Genomic DNA, 10,866 nt, shown 5'->3' with positions numbered 1-10,866 from the left:
CTTCACTGTGCTCTTACTTAGCCTTTGCTGAGATATATGTACATTATCTATATTTTAACAGATTGCCTTTCATACCTTATGGCCAGGAGAGTTTTTTTTTTCAGCAATGTCAGATGACAATGACATTACCTTAGTGGTCAGTAGTTTCCAATATAAAGAATATTTCTATATTTTGTAGACTGTAACAGCAGAGCTCATGTATGATGTAGTGTTGCTGCCAGGTATCGGCGACCTACAAAACGGCTCATAACAAGCATGTGAGTTGTATCTCTCCTAACATACAGATGGAGCAATATTTGTGTTGCATAAAACACACTGGGGCAAACTTACTAAAGGGCAAAGTGACTGAAGCGGGTGAAAATTTGCCAGCGTGACATCATTTCAGTACTTCGCGGATTTACTAATGGTCGCTGGCGTAACTTCACTAGCAAAGGAGATAGACTCTAGGGGGCACATTTACTTAGCTCGAGTGAAGGATTAGAATAAAAAATACTTTGAATTTCAAAGTATTTTTTTGGCTACTTCGACCATCGAATTGGCTACTTCAACCTTCGACTACGACTTCGACTTTGAATCGAACGATTCGAAGTAAAAATCGCTTGACTATTCGACCATTCGATATTCAAAGTACTGTCTCTTAAAAAAAAACTTCGACCACCTACTTCGCCATGTAAAACCTACCGAGCATCAATGTTAGCCTATGGGGCAGGTCCCCATAGGCTTTCTAGCCAATCTGGGATTGAAGGAAAATCGTTTGATAGATGGATTAAAATCCTTTTTTTTCCTTTTTCCTTCGATCGTTCCATCGCAGTAAATTCGGTAAATCCTTCGACTTCGATATTCGAAGTATTTTACTTCGATGGTCGAATATCGAGGTTTAATTAACCCTCGATATTCGACCAATAGTAAATGTGCCCCTAACTGTACTTTGTTCACTAACGCCTGGTGAATTTGCGCTCTGGTGAATGGACGTAACTACTCAAATTCAATAAAATTTACTGAACGTTAGCTACTGAACGTTACCTCTTGCCTTTGCCACCTCAGACCAGGCGCAGTGCAATAGAGTAGATAGGAGTTCCTCAAAAAACGCTGGCATCTTTTCCTTTTTCAGGGTGATAAGCTGCAAAAGAGCGTAAATTTTTTTTGGGGGGTAACCGGCTTCCCCCCTACATTTCCTAACATATGGCACATAAACTATACACTGGGCTCATGTGTAGGGCAATATAACAACTCTATTTTATTTTATTAAGGTTTCTCGGGCTTGTGTAGTGTAATGTATTTGCTGCATATACGTCCATTCAACTTTAAGTTCCCGCCATATGCAAATTAGCCAACGCTAGCGCAACTTCGCCATCGTTCGCCCCCCTGGACGGAGCTAGATTTAAAGGGGTGGTTCACCTTTAAGCTAACTTTTTACACGCTATAGAATGTAAGCAACTTTTCAGTTGGCCTTCAATTTTTTTTTTAATAGTTTTTGAATTATTTACCTTCTTCTTCTTCTGAGTCTTTCCAGCTTTTAGATAGGGGTTACTGACCCCATTTTAAAAAAAAAAGTTTTTTATTTAATACATTTTATTTCTTATCTTTCTATTCAGGCCTTTCCTATTTATGTTCCAGTCTCTTATTCATATCAATGCAAGATTGCTAGAGAAATTTGAATCCTAGAAACCGGAATGCTGAAATTGCAAACTGGAGAGTTGCTGAATAAAAAGCTAAATAAAAAAAAAACACAAATATAAAAATGAAACCCAATCACAAATTGTCTCAGAATATCTCTACATGATGCTAATCTTAAAGGGATCCTGTCATTGGAAAACATGTTTTTTTCAAAACGCATCAGTTAATAGTGCTACTCCAGCAGAATTCTGCACTGAAATCCATTTCTCAAAAGAAAACAGATTTTTTTATATTCAATTTTGAAATCTGACATGGGGCTAGACATTTTGTCAATTTACCAGCTGCCCCTGGTCATGTGACATGTGCCTGCACTTTAGGAGAGAAATGCTTTCTGGCAGGCTGCTGTTTTTCCTTCTCAATGTAACTGAATGTGTCTCAGTGGGACATGGGTTTTTACTATTGAGTGTTGTTCTTAGATCTACCAGGCAGCTGTTATCTTGTGTTAGGGAGCTGTTATCTGGTTACCTTCCCATTGTTCTTTTGTTTGGCTGCTGGGGGGGAAAAGGGAGGGGGTGATATCAGTCTAACTTGCAGTACAGCAGTAAAGAGTGATTGAAGTTTATCAGAGCACAAGTCACATGACTTGGGGCAGCTGGGAAAAATGTCTAGCCCCATGTCAGATTTCAAAATTGAATATAAAAAAATCTGTTTGCTCTTTTGAGAAATGGATTTCAGTGCAGAATTCTGCTGGAGCAGCACTATTAACTCATTCATTTTGAAAAAATTTTTTTTTTCCCCATGACAGTATCCCTTTAAGGTGAACAACCCCTTTAACATTTGTTCCATTTTTTACCTTTTCTGGTTTCAAGGATATTTTGGTTTCATTCCAGATCATAGCAATACATGCACCCATCGAAAAGCTCATGTGTGGTCATAAATGTGCCTCTGTCTGATATTTGTACAATTCAGATAACCACCCAGCACACCCTAGACCTCTCCCATCAATTTTCATCCGTTGCTCAACAAAGAAGGGGATCAGCACCCCCAACAGCATAGGTAAGAAAGGAAATTACCGGCACTCATGACATTGATGCAAGCGGGCCAAGCCCTGCATGTTTATTCAACGTAACGTTTCAGGGGCGTACCTGACATCTGATGAAGGAGTACGCCCCCAAAATGTTACGTTGAATAAACACGCAGGGCTTGCATCAATGTCATGAGTGCCAGTAATTTCCTTTCTTGCCCGTCTGTTATACCATCCCTTATATTAGGCAACTTGAATCAGAACGCTCCCTGTACAGTTTCATATAGCATAACCATGAACTCAAACTGTTGCTGATTGGCTCTGCAATGGTGGACAAATGGCTTTGTTTTATTAGTAACCAATGAGATCCTAGCACTACAGTCAAGACTACAGCATGTCCCTGTATAAATTTCATAATCCTACACAAAAATGAATTTGCTTTAGCTTTCCCTTCTACTGTAATCATATATATAATGAAGTGCCGCATACTATTAATACACCTTGATTAACAAATATATCATTACAGCTGTTATTAAGAAAGATGCCAGAAATGTCAATGACTCTGTACATACTTCATGATTGCAGATTAAATTCTGGAATGAATGCTATTATATACGTAATATAAATATCACACATTTCTATGTTGTCCTGATGATTGCAGAGCTACTATATATAGTTACAAACAGACTTCTATATATTAAGAAATTCTAAACGTTTTTATTTTTACTCTTTAGTGTCAAATTGTTCTGTTAAAATAAAAAATGTATGTGTGTGGGGGTTCAATTAAAGGACATATTCGAGTCTTGGCACCTATGTAATTCTGCTATTTTAATGTATCAGGCATATGGCCTTTGCCTTTTCATATGGTCATAGTACTTCTTGAACTTCTAAGCTATGCCCATATATTTTACAGTCTAAATAGGAACAATAACCCTTACTTTAATATATGGGTATTAAAGGAACTGCAAACTCAACTGAATGCTTTTCCAAACTCGCTTGTATTTTATTAATTCTAGTTTTCAAGATATTATCAGTTTTTAAGCTGATGTGGTATATTTCAAAAAACAGCACCGCTTGCTGGGAATTTCATCTTACTGGCTTCAACTGTATGAAAATTAATTTACTATGAAAAGGAATGTTTTCTGCGTGCTTAGATATAAAGTTAGTAAGCAGAGAGCAGCCATCTGATGTTTGTAGTCATGCTATGCAAAGCAACATCACAAGGTGTTTTTATCCTCTAAATTCATTTTTTAGCCAGCTGTAGCCTGTTCAGCAACAAAAGAGGCAGCTCTGTTGTTAAATTTAATTATATAGTTAATATCTTGAAAATTAGAACATTCATCGAAATTGCAAAAATCCTTAGAAGAATGCTCTAAGCAACTTTAGATTCATTTGTTGTAAGGGTTTACATTTCCTTTAATGGATGGGACTTCCTGACCTCAACTGGATATGAAAGCCAAATGTACTGCTAGTAAAACAGAGACCTTTATGTTTTGGAAGGTGAAACTATTTTTACAGTATTATTAAGACACAAACGCTTCTTCTTTATACATTCATGCTAGCTATAAAATCCCCAGATATGTTCAGTAATGATCTATAATAACCTTACAATCCCCTTTCCTCCAGAGAACACCATTTTTACAACCTCCGAACTTAACTGATTTATTTCCTTCATTAATTTTAAATAACATGTTTGCATTTGTCTGGGTTAAATAATATCATAATTCAGAAACTTATTCCCAAACACAAGTATTTTTACTAAAAGGAAACTGAGATTTTATTTATGAGGCTATGACTTCCTTTTATAGATGAGAGTAAGGTTTTTTTGCTTCGGGTATCTATGGGGCATGTTTATAAAGTTGAGTAAAATATTTAATGCCCCCTTAAAAGGTGTAAAATAAATTATGTAATTATAAAACTCCTTTGTTGGGTGTAAATTAAAGAGATGGTATACACCCCTTTTCCATAGGGCTTGTACTGAACAAATTCGGGGAAATTCGTCGCCTGCCAACAAATCTCCTTTTCTTCAGGGCGACTAAACCCCGAACTGCCTTCCCACCCCTCACGAGGAAACTTCAGGTGACTTCAGGAAACGAAGCGCTCGAGTGCCATCCGGCCAGTGTTTTTCATTCTAGCCGACGGGAAGGCAGGGGACGCAGTTCAGGGAGATTAGTTGCCCCAAAGAAGAGGAGATTTGTGATGGTAAAAAAAAGTATTTTTTTGTAAATCAAAACAATAGGTAGAATGTTATTTCAACACATACTGTATTTAATGAGCTTAATTTAGCAAAGGTATTTATAGGGGGTTATTTTCTAAACCCAGAATACAAAAATCACAAATTTTTCTCTTTTCTTTTTTTTTTTTATTATAAAATCTGACTTTTAAAAAATCACAAATTTTTCAGAATTTATTAAACCCTGAAGATGGAAAAGTCAGAATCTGAAAATCCGGCATCTCAGACCTGTCAAGGTTGCATATAAGTCAATGGGAGAAGTCCCAATGATTTTTTGATGTGCAATGGGTTTTGTGCAATACTCCAAAGTTTTCATGGGTTTTCGGGGGAAAATTCCAAAAAATAATCGTGAAATTCGTGAAAAACGGATGAAAAAATCGTGAAAATCTGATTTTTTTCCATCAAATCAAATTTTCTGGAAAATGTAATAATAAATAAGCTTAAAAAAACCCAAGCGGATTTGAGTTTGGAGCAAAAAATATTGAGATCATTTTGGACTTTGATAAATAACCCCCTTAGTGTACACTGTCCCTTTAACACAATGCATCATTTGAATAACGCAATGCAAATGATCACAGTGCTTTTAAAGTTGAGTCATTTTCTTTTATAACAGATCAATGCAGGTATGGGAGCTGTTTTACAAATTGCTCGGACTTGGGGTTTTCCAAATAATGGTTCTTCCCATAATTTGGATCTTCATACCTTAAGTGTACATGTAAATCTTTTAAACATTTAATATACCAAATTGGCTGAATTTGCCTTCAATAAGGATCAAGTACAAGGTACTGTTTTATACTTACAGATAAAAAGGAAATCATTCTTAAAAATCTGGATTATTTGGATAAAATGTGGTCTATGGAGCCAACCTTCCTGTAATTCAGATCTTTTTTGGATAATAAGCTTCCAGATAATGTATCCTATACCTGTACTAAAACTGTACCTGCTGTAACCCATTGAAATCAATGTGACAAACTCAGAAATTCTGGAGAGAAAGATGGTGTGAGAGTACAATATTATATTTGAAAATATTTTTTATAGCTTATTTTATGCCAAAATGCTGACATGTATACAAATGCATTATTATTATTATTATTATTATTATTATTAAATGTGGCAATATGCCCAAAAGAAAGTGTTCAAAGTTTACTATTGCTGTTGCAAAAAAAATGACTTAATTGTAATGATTTATTTTTTCTTTTAGTTGTTAATATATTTAATGAGTTATTTGTGTGTGCCTCAACCTAACTGCTTCAAACAACACACTCATGCTATTAGTCACTGACAGATTTCATCTGCTCTAATTGGATGATCAGAGCATGAGTCATCAATTTGCAAAGCACTACTGGCAACCGGCACAACTGACTTACTGCCAGTTTGGAAAAAAGATCGTTTCAGTAGCACATTAACATATAATTTATTTCTCAAAGACTACAAGGAAAACCAATTTGTGAAAAAAAATTAAGCATACAATACAATTATAGTACAAGATTAATATTGGCCCCTACAGATTTGCAGGAAACCTATTTAGCTATTAAATAAGGAATATATCTCATTAAGACATTACATTTTATAAACCATTCAGAAAAAGTTTTAAGATGTATTATATTAATAATAATAATCATGAGTGATTAGTAATTAGAAGATAGGTCTAAGGAAAGTTAGTAAAGAGCATATATATGCCTTCCAATTGTGTAATGTATTTGCTTTAACATATACTTCCATTGAACTTTAACTTCCCGCCGTATGCAAATTAGGCAGCGCTTGGCGCAGTAACACTAGTGCAACTTCGCCAGTTTTCGGCGCCCTGGACACAATTTCGGATTTTAGTGAAATAGCGTTAATTAGTCCTGGCGAATCTTCACCTGACAAAGAGTTGCGCTGTGAGCAAAGCCGACACTGTATAATGCTGTATAATGAAAGTCCTTTGCAAATTAAACATGGAACCTAAATAAATAAATAAATAAAATAATTAAAACATAAAATCCTGTTATAAAGGTAAATATCTGAGTTGTCAATCATAAATTGCCTTCCCCGTCTCTATGCCTGAGGCCAAGATGCATACCAGGATAATTTTCAAATGACCAATATATAGTTCAGATAGAGTTGGTTTTCTCATGACCAATATAGCTTATGACTGAGCTGCTTTCCCTGTGATTACCATGAGTCAGGTCATTTAATATAATCACAAACCTTATACCAGATCTAGTAACCTATGGGAGATGGCCTTAAACCTGTATTATTTGGATATTCAGCATGACTTTTAGCACATGCAACTCAAGAGAGGATTTGACTAAGCAGTGGTGCTGCTCATTGATGAAAAAAATATAAAGCTCCATTCCTGACCATACAAATTTCCCTATTTTTTTCATTTGAAAATATTATATAATAAGTGTTTTTATTTAAATTTTTTATGCCATAAAATTAGGGTTTTCTGTTATCAAGGCCCTCTTGGCAGGTGAGCTGTCAGAAACAGAAAACATGTTTCTAATATGGGTGCAAACCCTCTGCTTTGGAGCCGTCTATGACCTAAAACTAAGCAGCCTAAGCTTCAGGCCCAATCAAAGGCCTTCATCTTGCAGATATCTGGTGTCCTCCATCCTGATGGCATCACTCATATAACCAGATCAATATGATTTGCAAGTGCTACTTTCCACCCTCAAAGATAAACCTGAAATCAGCAGCTGTGGGGAGGATATCGTGGTTGTATTCTGTGAGGAAGACTATTATACACAGCACATATAGCTCTAAAGATATTGGCAACCTCCTCACAAGGTCATATTAATGTGACAAATATATATTCTGCTTTATACAGAAGTCTAGTGAACTCTGAGCATGTTTTAAGCCCATTCTTCCCTCTTTTCAGCAGGAGATTTAAAGGTTCAACTTTTCTAATGGACTTTTCCCTTGCAAAAAAAGAAGCTGCTCTTTAATAATTAACTCTTGCACCTCGTGGCTATTCCACCACCACATTGCTCTTGCATCAAAGTGTGTATTAAAGTGGGATTTAGATTGATGAAATCCTAAGCAGTGTATTGGGCCCTATCTGGCATCTCATTCATTCATAGACTCCTTCTTCCTATGAGATTTGCTCCCCCCTCCTTCCCCTTTCACAGTTTTTCATTTCAGCCTTACACATCACTCTGTTCCTCTAAGATAGGGCCTTCATTGTAAACCTATTAATTACTTAATTTATCCTTCATAGCGGAGTGGGAGAGATTTGCAGTGTCAGTTAGACTCAGGCTATTGTGTTGGCTGGCAAGCAGAGCTCTACTGACGTCACACCCTTTTTAATTCAGTGGCCGAGGGGTTGTCTAATAATGCTTCTTTATAAACATGAATCCGGTCCTTTTTTCATCCGGCACTGAGAAGAGTTTGATTCAGTCTATGTTCGTGAGCTGCTGTTTACTAGGAGAAACTCAGCTGCTTATTTCTCTGGGCTTTTCAACATGGAAGGATTTCCACCCAGTCAGTAATATTTATATTAGGCAATGGTAATTGTAATTTTGTAACTAAAAACCCCCTGTCTTTGTAAATACATGCATCTGCATAGATTACTGATATGACAGGGGCCCAGGGAATGTGCATTGATCAATTTTTCTTCTTTTTTTCTATGTCTGTAGTTAATTTGGCCAGATCAGTAGCACTTCCAATGTATTTTAGTACATTTTTATTTAGCCATGGAGTGCTCTCACAATTTTTCCTTTTTGTATTTTGTATTGTAGCAGATTTATTCTGTTTGGAAGTTCAGCAGCTATGCTGCAGGCCAGGCTTCCATGTGGTTGTAGCACCCCCATACCTGTCTCTTTAAATGGTGTAACAATGCCTTTGGAAATGGGTGTTGGTCTGGGCAGTTTCTCTCTCTTAAAAGCCGCAAGCGGGGGAGGATTAATCTCATGGAACCAATGCTGGGGTCTAGGTTATCTCTCCCCTTTGAAAGCTAATGGCGGGGGAGGACTAAGCCCTATGATGAAAACCAATGCCCAGGTCGGGAGACCTTATTTTTCAGGTAATGCTCTTATGCCGGGAGGCTTTAGCATTTGAAATTATGACCAGAGGTAAATAGTTAGGGACCGCCATATGGGTTTTACCTTGACGTGGTATGGTGGCTTATCAATCTTATGATCATAATTTTGTAACTAAAAAACCCCCTGTCTTTGTAAATACATGCATCTGCATAGATTACTGATATGACAGGGGCCCAGGGAATGTGCATTGATCAATTTTTCTTCTTTTTTTCTATGTCTGTAGTTAATTTGGCCAGATCAGTAGCACTTCCAATGTATTTTAGTACATTTTTATTTAGCCATGGAGTGCTCTCACAATTTTTCCTTTTTGTATTTTGTATTGTAGCAGATTTATTCTGTTTGGAAGTTCAGCAGCTATGCTGCAGGCCAGGCTTCCATGTGGTTGTAGCACCCCCATACCTGTCTCTTTAAATGGTGTAACAATGCCTTTGGAAATGGGTGTTGGTCTGGGCAGTTTCTCTCTCTTAAAAGCCGCAAGCGGGGGAGGATTAATCTCATGGAACCAATGCTGGGGTCTAGGTTATCTCTCCCCTTTGAAAGCTAATGGCGGGGGAGGACTAAACCCTATGATGAAAACCAATGCCCAGGTCGGGAGACCTTATTTTTCAGGTAATGCTCTTATGCCGGGAGGCTTTAGCATTTGAAATTATGACCAGAGGTAAATAGTTAGGGACCGCCATATGGGTTTTACCTTGACGTGGTATGGTGGCTTATCAATCTTATGATCATAATTTTGTAACTAAAAAACCCCCTGTCTTTGTAAATACATGCATCTGCATAGATTACTGATATGACAGGGGCCCAGGGAATGTGCATTGATCAATTTTTCTTCTTTTTTCTATGTCTGTAGTTAATTTGGCCAGATCAGTAGCACTTCCAATGTATTTTAGTACATTTTTATTTAGCCATGGAGTGCTCTCACAATTTTTCCTTTTTGTATTTTGTATTGTAGCAGATTTATTCTGTTTGGAAGTTCAGCAGCTATGCTGCAGGCCAGGCTTCCATGTGGTTGTAGCACCCCCATACCTGTCTCTTTAAATGGTGTAACAATGCCTTTGGAAATGGGTGTTGGTCTGGGCAGTTTCTCTCTCTTAAAAGCCGCAAGCGGGGGAGGATTAATCTCATGGAACCAATGCTGGGGTCTAGGTTATCTCTCCCCTTTGAAAGCTAATGGCGGGGGAGGACTAAGCCCTATGATGAAAACCAATGCCCAGGTCGGGAGACCTTATTTTTCAGGTAATGCTCTTATGCCGGGAGGCTTTAGCATTTGAAATTATGACCAGAGGTAAATAGTTAGGGACCGCCATATGGGTTTTACCTTGACGTGGTATGGTGGCTTATCAATCTTATGATCATAATTTTGTAACTAAAAAACCCCCTGTCTTTGTAAATACATGCATCTGCATAGATTACTGATATGACAGGGGCCCAGGGAATGTGCATTGATCAATTTTTCTTCTTTTTTTCTATGTCTGTAGTTAATTTGGCCAGATCAGTAGCACTTCCAATGTATTTTAGTACATTTTTATTTAGCCATGGAGTGCTCTCACAATTTTTCCTTTTTGTATTATGCTGTTCTTTAACCAAAGCATTTTAGTAACACTTTCACCAGATAGAGCAAACATGATCTAGATTTTTGGCTTAGATAGTTCATCACATTCCCCCATTTAAATAAAAAAAAATGCACATTGTCTGATACTTTCTGTTGGAATACATCAGCAAATAGGAGTGTTCTGCCTTTAAGTGCTGCCTGTCAAGGTTCGCTGTGGCTCAGCAAGGGTGCTTGCCATTTAATATCCACCCAAAAGCAATGATGGTCTAATTGCCCTGTGTGCCACTGGCCTAGGATTTTTAAAGAAAATCCACCCCTGCTTAGGCTATAGGTTGAGGCAATGTCCTAATGCAAGATAATGATGGCAAGCACTCAATGCAGCCTGCATTTGGAGAAAACACAGTGGTCCCCACTC

Source organism: Xenopus laevis, chromosome 9_10S (genome assembly GCF_017654675.1).
Source record: "Xenopus laevis strain J_2021 chromosome 9_10S, Xenopus_laevis_v10.1, whole genome shotgun sequence".
NCBI lineage: Eukaryota > Metazoa > Chordata > Amphibia > Anura > Pipidae > Xenopus > Xenopus laevis.
This window is presented reverse-complemented; position numbering follows the sequence as displayed.